A 12814-nucleotide genomic window follows, 5' to 3' on the forward strand; every position below is an offset into this window, starting at 1 on the left:
CTCACCATTGGCCTCTAGTCTGAAGGAGTCTCGGCAAATCTAGTCCTTGCCAGTGTATCCAGGCACCCAGGGAGCTGTCTCTGTTCCAAATCACCCCACAGGCCTGCACCCCAGGGAGTAAGGCTCAATGGGAAAGAATGTATTCCTAACATCCATGTCCTTGATTCCATGTCTTTCTCTGAATTTCCTCATTAGACTATGGATGCTTCTACGCTGCCTCAGAGGGGAAGCCCCACAATGCAAATTTTCCCTGCCCCATAACTCCCTCTTATTCCCGCAGGCAGGCCTGGGTACAGTCCAGCCTCAGAGCCAGTACAAGCACCATAAATTGTCAGCCTCCTGGTATGATTCACTGGCCTCTCATTTCCCAGCCAGTGACATATCTTGGCTCAAAAATGAATTTTAATCTTCATTAAATCTTTGAAGAGGAGCCCAGGAGATCTGAATGGCATGAGAAAGAAAAAAAGAGAGAGAGGGGAAGGAGAAAGAGATATATCTCGGTCTCAGGTATCCTTCAGAGCAGAGATCAAGAGCAAGTTGGGTTAGGGGTGCCTGGGTGGCTCGGTTGGTTGAGCCAACTCTTGGTTTCAGTTCAGATCATGATCTCAGGGTCATGAGATCCAGCCCCACCTGGGGCTCCACACTCAGCAAGGAGTTTACTTGAGATTCTCTCTCTCTTCTCTATGTCCTTCTCCCATTCTCTCACTCTAAAATAAATAAATAAATCTTTTTTTTTTAAAGGAGCATATTGAGCTAGTTCTCTGAATTCTTTCTTTATTTTTTTTATTGGAGTTCAATTTGCCAACATATAGCATAACACCCAGTGCTCATCCCATCAAGTGCCTCCCTCAGTGCCCATCACCCAGTCACCCCCACCCCCTGCCCACCTCCCTTTCCACCACCCCTTGTTTGTTTCCCAGAGTTAGGAGTCTCTCATGTTCTGTCTCTCTTTCTGATATTTCCCACTCATTTTTTCTCCTTTCCCCTTTATTCCCTTTCACTATTTTTTTTCCTTTCACTATTTTTTATATTCCCCAAATGAATGAGACCATAAATAGGAGAAGGACAAACATTATATGGTCTCATTCATTTGGGGAATATAAAAAATAGTTCTCTGAATTCTAAAACAAGAAGCTCTGTGAGGTCTTGGAAAACAGTGGCAATGCAATTTTCTCAGCTTCCACCACACTGTGCAATGATCTGAGAAGAATATAAAGGTGTGTAAAGTATTGTCCCTGCCCATAGAAGGCTCATGCCTCCTGGTAGAGCCTCCTTGGCTCCTCTAGATCACAGTGGCCCCTTCCACTGTGACCCCATAGCACTCTGCCTGTCCCTCTTCTCATTGAGTCTCATGCTGTGAGTAGGTCACTGCTCATGTCCCTTGCTACAGTAGAAGCTCACCAAACCCAAGAACCAGGTTTTTATCATCTTCATATCCACAAAGCAGCTAGCATAGTGCCTGCCATTTAATAAATACTCAATAAAATGTGAAATGAATTCAGTCTTATTGGGGAGATAAAAGCTATATAGGCAACAATGAAAAGTGCATGTGAGGCAATGCAAGTGTGGCATACAGGGGGAGAACCCCAGGTGGTGACTCAGCCCACTTGGCTCTGATCTCAGCTAAGCCATTAACAGCTGTGTAAACTTGGACAGGTTGCTTCCTCTCTCTGGACCTTGCCAATCCAGGCACCTAAGCTTCCATGTCTGCCAAATTAAGGCCAGTAAAGGATTTTTGGATACTCTCCCAAAAAGAGATCCAGAGATACAAGAGATTCCTACAGGTCACAAAGGTGAACATACTGCCTTCTGGTAGTTCCACTCTGAACTATTCCCTTTGGAGGTAGGGTATCCCCTCAGGATTATGTCTCCTGGTGCCTTTGCCACCAGGAACTAAAGGGCCTCAGGTGGAGGAAATCTCTTGGCAAAGATCTGCCCCTATGGGCTTGAGAGAGGTATGGAGAGAACTCCATACCACACCTCCAATGTCTTGCTTAAGAAAGAAAGCATGTTTTCTGGTCTCTAATCTCAAGTAAATTTTTCCACCATTTTGAAAATTAAGACATCTGCCCATCCCAAGTTTGGAAGTACTTAAGATTCTATAATCACATCTGCAATTGTACTCATCCCCTGGGGCATCACTCATTTGCCTCTGGGATTATGGCTGATTGGCCATGTTGAATGTTCTCTTACCAGCTCTTCACTTGTCTGAGACCTCAGGCTCTGCTGTGACTGATTGTTCTTACAGAAAAAAAAAATGGAGGAAATGAACAAATGATCAAAAATGGAAAATGAGTTGTTCTGGGTTTTTTCTACCATCCATTAACATTTCACCAACTGTCCAGAGAAGTGAGCCTGCAACCCCTTTGATCTTTCTTTTGTTCTGATTATAGTCTTAAAAGCAGATTTTTTGTTCATGTTCTCAGCACTGCTTGAGAGCTTCATGTCCTTTAGCAATTCCAGAACTCTGACACGCTTCTCACAATTCTCTGCAGTCAACCTTAAAAATAAAGAAGCCAGTTATGTTATCAGCAAATTGAGTTTATTCAGGAAAAGCAAAGAATTTGCAATTTGGGACAAGCAAACTATGGTGAATCTTTGCAAGTCTGAAGACACAAAGAGAAAGTCACCTCTAAGGTCTTAGGAGGAACTTAAGGAGGGTTGTTTTAAACAAAAGTTCATTGGGAAAGAACAAGTTCAAGGTTGGGGTGCAAGCAGTGGTTACTATTTTGTTGCTGGGCAGGAAGGGATCTCTTAAAGGCGGGAGGTGAAACTCTGACGTGAAAAATGTCCATCCTTGTCAAGATAATCCTGATCTTCCTCCTTTCTGTGGTTCCACATGCTGCCATAAGTGGGACCTGCATGACAGCTCCCCCTTCAAGGGCTTCCCGACTCCATCTGAACCGAGGTTTCTTTTATTTATTTCCTGACTGCTAACCTTGGTTTAGTCACTTCCTCTCGTGTCTCTGGGATGTGCTCTTGGAAAGCTGAACTCAAGGAGAGCTCCGAAGGCAACTACATTATTTTAAAAGTTGTTTCCATTTTTCTTCCTCAGCAGATTCCTTTGCAATTGAATAGTCCCAAATGTATTTTCTGAGACTTTCTCCAACTTTTACCTCTGCTTCCACCTTTCAGAGGCCAGAATTTACATCTGATTTTGTATGGCATTAGTTTCCCTAAATCTAGGGAAGTTACCAGGGCTGCCATCCTTGGCTACTGCTGTCTAGGACTTTTCCCCCCAATTTTTTTGTCATCTCCTTATCTTCAAAATCAGCTGTTTCATATTGCTCACCTTTCAGTCCAAAGACTGTGAAAACTCCCAAATTCAAAACAGTTGCAGTCTCCAGAGAGAGAGAGGGCCAGAGAACTGAGGTTGGGGGACAAAGGAGCCTCACTCCATCCAAAAATGGTTTACTTCTGGGGCGCCTGGATGGCTCAGTGATTGAGCATCTGCCCTCAGCTTAGGTCATGATCCTGGGGTCCTGGGATCCAGTCCTGCATCGGGCTCCTTGCATGAAGCCTGCTTCTCCCTCTGCTTGTGTCTCTGCCTCTCTCTGTGTGTCTCTCACGGATAAGTAAATAAAATCTGAAAGAAAGAAAGAAGAAGAAAAAGAAGAAGAAGAAAGAAAGAAAGAAAGAAAGAAAGAAAGAAAGAAAGAAAGAAAGAAAAGAAGGAAGGAAGGAAGAAAGAAAGAAAGAAAAGAAGGAAGGAAGGAAGGAAGGAAGGAAGGAAGGAAGGAAGGAAGGAAGGAAGGAAGGGAGAAAACATCTTTTAAAAATGGTTTACTTCTCCAAAGAAAATCTAGAGCACATATCTCGAAGCTGTAATATTTGTTAATTCTAGAGGTTAGTTAGTACATTCACTTCTATTAGATTGTGTTGAGTACTTTTCCATATTTTTCTTCAAAATAAAATAGACTGTTTAAAAAAATGAAGTGCAGAATGACAAGTCCCTTCACTGCTTCTTCCACTTTCTAAGAGAGAAAGGTATGAAGTACTACCAGAATTTATAAGATGTTCTGCTCCTTCTGCTGACATTTCAGCTTCACCTTTTGGCGCAGGCTTTCACACCTGCTGTCTATACAGATAGCTCCAAAGGCACTGCTTCTATCTCTGCTCTTTCTCTCCCTGCTGAGGATCTCTTCCTCATTCATGCTGTCCTTGGCACTCATTTTCATCTTTGTCTTCTCAGAGTACATTCCCTTCTGACCTCTATGTTTATTCCTTGTACCTTGCCTAGGAGTCCAGAAGTCATTTATTCTTGCTAATATGTTGGAGCATCATGATGCATGACTTTGATTCTTTGCCTTTTCCTCCTAAAAGATGCATTGTACTTAAAGCCCACATCAGTGGTGACCACCTTCCCTCGGTGAGCTGAGAACAGATTTATAAGAAAATCTGTCCTAAACCACAGACTGCTGTCTGGAAAAGGTGACATGGGATCCCTGGACACCCAGAAATGCCCTCCCCAACTCCAAGGAAAAGACACAAAGACCAATCCAACCACCCTTAGAGTTTTCCCAATGTCAATACTGTGTAGGACACAAAATAAAATAGAAGTCATTAAAAATCAAGATAAGAACTACATTAACAAAATTTATAAAGGAAGTTTTAAGTGCAAGATGTACAGCAAATATGATGTCATTGAACAACAAACACTCAGCCTACTTCAGCAACTGAAGAGGGAGGGTTTCATAGTAGGCAGAAAGTAACCATAAGTGATGGGGGAAGACAAAGGTGGCATCATTCAGTCCTGAGTTGTTCTGTCTTATGGAACCTTATAAATTCCTTAACTCCCACAGGGCCATAAAGAGCAGGTATTGTATAACATCATCAAAGCAACAGAAAAGACAGTGAAGCAAAGTCCCTCTTTCTTTAGGTTCAGCATTACACAAATACATACGATAAACAGCAGGAGCAGAGTGAAGACTGCAGTAATAAAGGGGATGGTAATTCTGTACCTTAACCTAATCACAGGCAGAGAATCATAGGAGCCCATTTCCCATAGTAAGTATAAACCTCCCGCAGTAGTCAAAGGAAGTGACTGATGTATATGTGCTGTCCTGAATCAATTTGACACTCAGAAAAGAACAATAAAAATAGAGGTCCAAAACCAGAATCCATGCTCCTTAATCATTCCTGGCTCAGTATTTCACTAGTGCTCCACAGAACAAGTTTTTTTTGTAGTAAGCACCAGAACCAAAACTGTATATTCTGTTTTGTTGTTCTTGTAGTTTTGTTTTGTTTTAGATTTTATTTATTTATCCATGAGAGACACAAAGAGAGAGAGAGGCAGAGGCACAGGCAGAGGGAGAAACAGGCTCCCTGCAGGGAGCCCCATGTGGGACTCGATCTCAGGATTCTAGGATCATGCCCTGAGCCAAAGGCAGACACTCAACCACTGAACTATCCAGGCATCCCACTACTCTGTTTTATGTTTTTTGTTTTGTTTTGTTTTTTTTTAGTTTATTTAGCATGTATGTATTTGGGGGTATTCACATGTACACTCACCATGCTCTTAAATTAACTGTTTAACAAATTCTACATGGTTCATTCTATCGCATAGGTTCAGCTTCTATCAATCATCCTCCTGTTACTCTTCTTGAAAGCCAACATAAAAGAATTACGGGGGTGGGGTGTTAAGAACTATTTGAGATGGACTCCACTGACATTTGCAGTGAAAACTATAGTGTCATGAAAGGAAAGCTGCCACTTTTAGGGAATTCTAACCTCAGTGAGCCACATGCGACGCTGGACAGAATACTAAAACTTTCCAAAGTTCGTTTCCCCTGAGGACAGCATTTAAGATATAATTAGAAAACATGGAATTATTATTACATAAAATGCTAAATGATAATAAGAGCTCAAAACAATAGTTAGGTTATTATGAAACAATTCATGATTTATTGCTAAATGAATATTCTGATCATAGTTGCTATACAATATCAGAAAAGGGCTAAAGAAATCAAAGAAGAATTAAAGAAATGGAGAGATAAACCATGTTTGTAAATAAAAGACAGTATTGTCAAGTTGTCAGTTCTTCCCAACTTGATCTACAGATTCAATGCAATCTTAGTTAAAATCTCAACAAGTTATTTTATGGATATCAACAAATTTATTCTTAAGTTTATATGAGAGGCAAAAGACCCAGAATAGCCAACACAATATTGAAAGAGAAAAACAAAATTGAGGACTAATACTACCCAATTTCAGGACTTATGATAAAGCTACACTAATCAAGACAGTGTGGTATTGACAAAAGAATAAATAAATAGATCAACGGAACTAAACAGAGAGCCCAGAAATAAACTCCCATAAATACAGTCAAGAGATGTTTGACAAAGGAGCAAAGACAATAAAATGGAACAAAGACAGTCTCTTTAACAAATGGTACTGGATAAACTGGACATCAACATGCAAAAAGATGATTTTTTAAAAATTTTATTTATTTATTCATGAGAGACATAGAGAGAGAGGCAGAGACACAGGCAGAGGAAGAAGCAGGGCCCTCACAGGGAACCTGAGTGGGACTTGATCCCTGGACTGGGATCACACCCTGAGCCAAAGGAAAACTCTCAATCACTGAACCACTCAGGTATCCCCAAAAAGATTAATCTAAACACGGACTTTTTACCCTTCACAAAAATTAATTCAAAGTGGATCAGAGACCTATGTGTATAATGTAAAACTATAAAACTTTTAGAAGATAACATAGGAAAAAACCTAGATGACTTGAGTATGTTGATGACTTTTTATTTTTATCTTTTTATTTTTCGTGATGACTTTTTAAATACAATATCAAAGACACAATCCATGAAATAAATAATCGATAAGCAAAACTTCATAAAATTAAAAACTGCTCTGCAAAAAACAATATAATGAGAATGAGAAGACAAGCCACTGACTGGGAGAACATATTTGTAAAACACACATCTGATAAAGAATTCTTATCCAAAAATACAAAGAACTCTTAAAATTCAACAGTAAAAAATGAATGACTCAATTAAAAAATAGGTCAACGACTTTGACACATCACTAAAGAAGATGTACAAGTGGCAAATAAGCATATGAAAGTTGCTCTACATCATATCTCAACAGGAAAATGCAAATTAAAACAACAAGATGCCACTACATGCCCAATAGAAGGGCCAAAATCCAGAACACTGATGACATCAAAGCTGGTGAAGATGTAGAGCCCCAGAAATTGCTGGTGAGAATGCAAAATGGTACAGCCACTTTGGAAGATATTTGGGTGGTTTCTTACAAAAGTAAACATACTCTTACCATACAATTCAGTAGTTGTACTCCTTGGTATCTACCCAAAGGAATTGAAAACTTGTGTCCACACAAAAATGTGCACATGGATGTTTATAGCAGCTTTATTCATAGTTGTCAGAACTTGGAAACAACCAAGATGTCTTTTAGTAGGTGAATGGATAAATAACTTGTGGCACATTCAGACAATGGAATGTTATTCAGCACTAAAAAGAATGAGCTATCAAGCCATGGAAAGACATGGAGAAATCTTAAATGCACATTACTAAGTGAAAGAAGCCAATCTATTGCATGATTCCAACTCTATAACATTCTGAAAAATGTGAAACTATGGACACACTAAAAAGGTCAGTGGTTGCCAGGGATGCAGGAGGTGGGGGAGAGATGAATAGGCAAAGCAGAGAGGTTGTTTAGGCCAGGAAAAAACACTCTATCTGGTATTATAATGATGGATATATGTGACCATACATTTGTCCAAACCCATAAAACATAGAACACCAATACTGAAGCCTAAGGTAAACTGTGGACTTTGGATGATTATGATGTGTTAATATATGTTCATCTTTGGTAACAAAGGTACATCCTGAGAGGTGATGTTACTAAAAGGGGAGGTTATGCCTGAGGACAACATGTGGGAAATCTCTGTAACTTCCTTTCAATTTTGTTGTAAACATGAAACTGCCCTAAAAAAAAAGTTTTTTTTTTAAAAAAAAAGCTTGCGCACTGAAAAACTAATGAAAGTTAATAGATTGCAGGGTTTTTCTTTAAAAAAGGATACATAGGGATCCCTGGGTGGCGCAGCGGTTTGGCGCCTGCCTTTGGCCCAGGGCGCGATCCTGGAGACCCGGGATCGAATCCCACATCGGGCTCCCGGTGCATGGAGCCTGCTTCTCCCTCTGCCTGTGTCTCTGCCTCTCTCTCTCTCTGTGACTATCATGAATAAATAAATAAAATCTTTAAAAAAAAAAAAAGGATAGATAAATTTTAGGGATTAACAATGAAATACATGCAGGGCATAAATAAGAAGCTAAATGTATGCATTTATACATACATGCATTATGTATGCTTTATACATACATATATACATACATTAATGTATGCATTTAAATTATAATACATTGTAAGAGTAACAATACATTCCCTCTAATTTACCTGGTTTTAGGACTTTAGAGCTCCCAAAACCTTTTAACCTGCATTTCATTAGATATTCACAACATCCATGTACAGCAGGCAAGGTCAGTGTTATCCTCCTTTTTTTACACATGAGAAAACTAAGGCTCAGAATCTATTTCTTCTGACTCCTCATGCAGCATTCTTTCAAGGGCTAAAGGGCCAAAATAATTTGACAACTTTTTTGATTAACTCTCCAGCCATTATGAAACTTCAATCCTTAAGGTCAAAAAGACTCGCAAACTTTCATTCAGGAAATTTGGAAAATAATCAGGAGACACAGGTACAAAGTATAAAGCACAAATGCCCTATAAATTATAGACCTCAAGAAAGTGTTAGTGGTGGTTGATATTTTCTGTTAGGCATCACTTCCCAAGTTCCTGAACCCAAAGATGGAAATGCCATTTCAGTCCTAACTATAGCACAGCCAATGAAACATCCCAGGCCCTGCTGAACAAGGAGTGGCGACCCTACTGGAGTGTCCCCTTCCTCCATCAATTCCCTATACTGCCAGAGCCAGTGCAGAAGAAAGGAAATTGCAGCCTCCCATTTTATGACCTTCTTGCTGTGCTGAAGGATTTAAAACAGCCAGCCCCCACCAGGGAGGCTAGGCGCTTTGGGAAGCCTTCTCCTCATATTTTATTTGCTTCTGTTGCTGTCTCTGTGGAAGTGATGAAGACAAGTTCCTCCTGGCAGCGAACCCTGCTGAGACTGCCAACCTGCTCCATATCTGAGGTTGAGGATGTGACTCCGGGGCAGGGTGGACCCAATCTAGGGTGGCAGGCTCACAGTCGAGTTTCCACAGAAAATGTTTCCGCATGAAATATGTCATGTAAACCACGGTGGCTGAGAGAACTTCGGGATCAGCCAAATCTAAGTTCAAATAAATTCAAATCCATGCTCTGCCACTGGCTAGCTGTGCAATTGTGAGAAAACTATATAATTTTTCTAAGCCTCAGTTTCTTCTTCTGTAACATGAGGATAAAGTGGGTATTTGGCATAGAGTCTCCCATAAAACAGTAATTCCTAACTATTGCAATTACTGTTGTAATAACTATTACCAATTGTTATTAAGGGCTTAATATGCCAACCAACTAGTCAGAGTTGCATGGAGTGAAAGACTAAGAGTTTGGGTTTAGGATCTTTGAGTCAACAGATCAGAGCACCGGTTGTCCTTCCTTCTTTGGAATGATTGAGAAAGGTGAGTTGAGGGAACTGGTGAAGGTAAAGTGAGTTTACTTTCTTGTATATGCATTTTAAAAGATTTTATTTATTTATTCATGAGAGAGAGAGAGAGAGGCAGAGACACAGGCAGAGGGAGAAGCAGGCTCCATGCAGGGAACCTGACGTGGGACTTGATCCTGGGTCTCCAGGATCACTCCCTGGGCTGAAGGTGGCCCTAAACTGCTGAGCCACCCAGGCTGCCCATATATGCATTTTAAACAAAGAAAGGAAAAGTCTCTTTCCTTCCAGCACTCAATGTCCAATGGACTTGAAGGGGGTCAAACCAGAGATAGCCACCTTGGAGAAGGTGTCACAGTAGAAGGCAATGGTATTGACCATGGAGAGGAGGTGCCCCATGTGCCTGGGCCCTAGGCAGATCCACATAAGTGCCACAGCCTCATCAGGGTGAATGAAGCTAGACAAGGAGTTATGAGCCTGGATTGCTCAGCCCTGGGTAAGTGCCAAAGGAAACCATCCTTCAGCAGCCAGCTCTGCCACACTGAGCCCACATGGGACAGGGAGGCCAACCTGTGTGAGGAGGAAGACAGTTCATTAAATACCTCTGGTAGGTGATTTTTTTTTTAAGTGGTAGGGCAAATGAAAAAGAGATAATCTGGGAACAAGAGAATAAGACCCGGCGGGGATGGCGGGGATATTTCAGGGAAGGCAGCTTTGGACAGCTGTACATGTGCATGAGAGGACACCAAAGACAAAACTTCATCCATTTTGTAACTTTGCATTTTTGTAAGACAGATTTGCTTACCCTGCCTATGCAACCCTCACCACCATTATAGGACTATTATCTTCATTTTATAAGTGATAATACTGTGGTTCAGACAAAGATCTGTGCCAGTAATTGACTGATCGATCACTGGTGTGCATGACTCTAAAATCCAGCTCTGTCTGATTCCATAGGGCCTCATCAAATCCAAGAAAAATCTCATGAATCTGGAAATCTAGAGAGTTGGATTCTAGCTGCTGTTCTGCCACAAACTACCCAGATGACCTTGGGGAAGACATCTTGCTTCGGGGGCCAGGGATTTTTCATGTGTAAAAAGAGTCAGTGGGCTCGATGATTCATAAAGACTTAACATGCATGTCTACATTATAGGAGTGTGAGCCAGGTGGTCATTCAAGACCTAGTACACTTGGAAAAGAAGTGTCCTTGCCCATGGAGCATGAGTTGGCAGGAATGGAATCCACAAGGTACTGCTGGCTCCAGCCCATCAGCACTTCCCAGCTCCATCTGCACATCCTGTTTCCCAGACCCTACGCTTCATCTTCCCCTTCCTCTCCCATCCCTACATATACAGTCCCCCAAGCTGGGACAAATGTCCATGGGTCCCTCTGCTCTAAGCCACACCTTCAACAATATTCAAATAGACAATGCTGAATTGAATAATGTCCCCAGATAACATTAAATCAAGTTAATTCTTATTTATTTCCTTTGAGATTCAGTTATTAACAATTCATGTCCTGAATTCATGAGGAAGCCTCAAATCCTTAAATGTTCTGGGGCTAAGAAAGGCCTAATCTGGCATTTGGCCTAGAACTGTGGCCCTTTCCCTTGCCCCTTCACCATGCCCAACAACCCCATCTGCTCAGCCACATAAGGAACTAAGGAACTCTAGGCTACTTACTAGAGATCAAGTACTTCAAAACTGCACTCACTCCAATGACCTCATAGATGGGCAACTACAGCCTCTCATATTAATCTGCAAAGCTCTGAACTAATTTGAACCTTGGGGTCCCAGCTTTACTAGGAGGATCAAAGGGTCAGAAGTCTGGGGAGACTCAAGATAGCTGTCAACAGTTTATCATCTGAAAACTTTCCATCATCGTCCCAGGCCTGGTTGTCCTAGGAGGTATTAGCTATTCCAAAGCTAAGAGAAACCCTAGGGAAAAGGGGGAGAAAAATGAAGGGATTCACCTTAAGAACATATTCCTAGAAGGATACATGTAAATATTTAAGGGTACAGGATGCCAGCCGTAGTGTGGAGGTTAATGGCATAGTCCTGAAGGGGCATGGTTTCTATTTGCATCTTGGCTCCATCACTTGCCAGCTGTGAGACCTCAGGAAAGGGATTCAGTCCCTCCCTATCTCTTTGATCTTTACTGATGTGTAAAATGGGGCTAATCACTTAGCACATAAGGTCTTTGTATGTGCAACAGTGCAAAGATCTTTTAGTGAGTACTATTAGATTATAAATATTATCAGTTGGAGAACTTGTGGTGAGGCCTGCTTCAAAGTCTGCACTCTTTTGTTTGACAAATTCAGCTTATTTTATATAAAGCTTTCTTAAATAAATCTTGAGGCCTCATGTCTCCCACCAGAAGAAAACTTGCTTTCTTTAGAGACATATTAGAGAGGAATTGTATTGCTATATAAAAAAAATGAGTAACAGAGAGTCCCACAGATTCCCCCAAAGAGTTCAAACATGCTGTCTGGGGAGCAGGACCTGGGGGCAGAGAATGAAGGAATGAAGTTAGGAGTGAGCATATAGAGCTCAGTGCTCCTAAACAGAAAGAATCTTCTCTAGGGCACCTTTCTGGCTAAAAAACAATCACTGTGACCACTGTCTACCATTCTCACATACAGTGTCCCTTGGTCCCCTGGTCCCATGGTGCTCCTCTATTCAGTATGGAAGAGCACTGGCCTGAACAGAGCCAGCCAGTCACTTGTCATGAGAGATGAGGAACAGAGGGGTCTGCACAAGCTCCTAATCATCCCTGAGCTTCCCTAGCCCACCTTTGTGGTCCTCTAAGACTTTGAAGCATATTTAGCCATGGAGAGGTGAGGAGCAATGGCAGTGTGGAAAGATGAGTGACAGTGGATGGACATCACAGTCCTACAGCTCACCATGCAGATTTCCTCTTATATGGTCCCAGCCTCATCCAGAAAATATAAACTGGTGGGAAAACAGGCTCAAAAATGTGGTGTGAGACTCTGGGGAAGACAGGAACAAGGAATGATCTGGAGGAAGTAAAAGTTTATTCCTTCCCAAAAGGGCCAATAAGAAAGTAGCAGGTACAACATCTTTGAAAGAAAGAGGCATTCAATGAATGGTTTAGGATTATTCTAGCTGGTAGAGACATCAATGAGGAAAAGAAGCAGTTAACCAGTTTGGAGTTTCTAGGAATCTAT

General features: G+C 41.3%; 1 protein-coding gene across 1 annotated transcript in view; it reads right to left on the minus strand.

Moving 5' to 3' along the window:
* Nucleotides 1-921: 921 nt before the first annotated feature.
* The window catches only part of LOC144280573 (uncharacterized), a 70235-nt gene continuing 58342 nt past the window's right edge, over nt 922-12814 (minus strand). Inside the window, exons 6-7 of the transcript XR_013349007.1 lie at nt 3293-3586; nt 922-2500 (exon numbers count right to left, since the gene is read on the minus strand). The gene's annotated coding sequence lies outside the window, so the exon portion shown is untranslated. The remainder of the gene's footprint in view (nt 2501-3292; nt 3587-12814) is intronic.

Source organism: Canis aureus, chromosome 12, assembly GCF_053574225.1.
Source record: "Canis aureus isolate CA01 chromosome 12, VMU_Caureus_v.1.0, whole genome shotgun sequence".
NCBI lineage: Eukaryota > Metazoa > Chordata > Mammalia > Carnivora > Canidae > Canis > Canis aureus.